Source organism: Chiloscyllium punctatum, chromosome 14 (assembly GCF_047496795.1).
Source record: "Chiloscyllium punctatum isolate Juve2018m chromosome 14, sChiPun1.3, whole genome shotgun sequence".
NCBI classification, from domain to species: domain Eukaryota; kingdom Metazoa; phylum Chordata; class Chondrichthyes; order Orectolobiformes; family Hemiscylliidae; genus Chiloscyllium; species Chiloscyllium punctatum.
The window spans coordinates 84,541,401-84,543,667 of NC_092752.1; the positions used below are offsets into that span (position 1 = coordinate 84,541,401).

The window sequence follows — 2,267 nt, forward strand, 5'->3', positions numbered from 1 at the left end:
TCTCAATACCTTATTCCTCTCCTCTTCCCGCTTTGCTACCCTTCTCCCCTGTTTTACATTTTGTCTCTGCTTCACCCATCCCTCACATATTTTGTCACATAGCGCTGGCTTCAGCCTGGGTCATTCACGTCTCTTAATCTCCCTTTAATGTCTCCATGCACTGTCATTATCACCTTTGCATCTGGAGCCTTGACTCACCTTCTCTCAGCGTGGTATAAATAGCTCTATAATACTCCCCCTTTGTTTTTATCTTTATCTTTAATCAGTTAGACTCGAAACGTCAGCTCTTTTCTCTCCTTGCAGATGGTGCCAGAGCTGCTGAGAATTTTCTAGCATTTTCTCTTTTGGTTTCAGATTCCAGCTCCCGCAGTAATTTGCTTTTATTAATGGCTCTATGATATTGCTGGTGATATGATAACTCCAGTGTCGATGCATGAGAGGTGAGCAAGCGAACGAATTCCCTCTGGAAGTCGTGAAACAAGTATTAACAGAGATCCAGGAAAATAACATGAACGAATCATTAATTTGAATTGAAGACTGAACTCTGGTTCTCCTCCGAGACTGTGCCAGGTCTGCCTAATACTGCATATATTTCATGTTTTGCATTTGTTTGTGAAAAAAATTGAGACTGGTTCTTTTGCTGCAGACAACATCCACCAGTCATCACGGGTACGGCGATCAAGTCGTGCGTCTATCCGTGTCAAATGTTTTATTGCGCAGGTGAGGATTCCTGCTTCGTGGAGCACGTTGTTTGGAAATAAAACAATGCAGCTAAGATCCGACATGGGAGCAGCGAGTTGATGCTCCATAACAGCGATGGCCGGCTTCCGATTGAATACGCATCTCAACCGGTCATGGGACAAGATCTTACAGACAGTGAAACCTGACACCGCGTTGCTAACCACACAAGCGCTGCACGTGGTCAGTGTGGGGATTGAACCCACAACCTTGGCGTTTTTCGTACCACACTCTAACCAGCTGAACTAACCGACCAATGCATGCGGGTGGCCGAAAGCAAATGCCGATATTGCCGATGCTCACAACCACGGCGGCTGTGCATTTTCTGCTTCTTATCGATCGCACGATAGTCGGAAGTATTTACTTTCGTTGCAAAGCTTTTCAACAAAAAAAGCATCATACTTTTCCGAACGCGCATACTCGAGTTAACCATTTGCTCTGATATCTAAAATTCAGCACAATGTCCGGACGCATGCAATTTCAATCGCAACGCCACCAGCTCAGCTGCAGCTTGTCACGTTGACAAATTTCGTCTGGAGAAACGTACCTTCAACGATCGCTCACTGTTCTTCTGGATACTCACAGACCTTTGGAATCAGGGTTATGTGCTGCTTACAAACTGCTACAAACCTTATGTTAAATGCATTTGAATTGTAATCTGTCAGTGGGGTTCTTTCTGCTCCCGAACGACGCAGTTTCTTTGGAGTCAGCAAGTTAAGGGCTCAACACGCTCCAATTGTGCCACTCAGCTGTCCTCGAACGATGCAGTGTAAATCACTATGATAGTATAAACGGGGACAAGCATTCCCTTGAGCAGGAGCACACTCAATCTCGGAATTTCCTGTGCCTCTGTACCATCACGGAAGGACAGCACACTCGCCGATTGCATCACTGGTGCCTGAGAGTAACTCTGCGCACTCTTTCCCATCCCCATTTCCGGTTGGATCTGGGTGGCTGTGCCGATGTTAATTTAAAATGCGATTGAAGCATACATTTCAACAATATCCTGTCCTGTCCCCCGAGTCTTTGATGTTTTATCGAAATTTATCAATCTCATTTTTCAACATTCTCATTCAAGGGATCTCCACAGCCTCTGAGGACATCGAACTGAAAGATTCAGCTCATTCTGAGTTCCCACATATCTGTCATTGTTCGCTGAGTACTGATATTATACATTTGCTGTTCTTCCGAACATTTCCTCGGCTAGTATACTTATTGCTGCTTGCAGTCATCCTGTTCTGTGGTTACTGTGATCGTGGTTGTCGGTATTTTGCATTGTGACCACAGCAACCTCGATTTGAAACCAAATCACGGCACTAAGTGTTCTCTCCGTTGTCTTTTTTGAAATACACGTTAATAAATTAATTGTTTTACCTTCAAGTTCCGCCCTCCCGCATCTCTGCGTTTCATATATCCGAATTCAAACACACCCGTTGTCAGAGATTCCAGTCCTTCCCACAATCATTAAACCTCCTTTCCGTCCGTCCCCCCATTTCTCTGAGGCAATGCACAATCTATCACTCTCTTTC

General features: G+C 44.8%; 1 non-coding gene across 1 annotated transcript; it reads right to left on the reverse strand.

The window, feature by feature from the left end:
* Nucleotides 1–919: 919 nt before the first annotated feature.
* On the reverse strand, nt 920–993 carry trnaf-aaa (transfer RNA phenylalanine (anticodon AAA)). The gene has a single exon. It is a non-coding gene; the product is annotated as a tRNA-Phe (tRNA).
* Nucleotides 994–2,267: the final 1,274 nt, after the last annotated feature.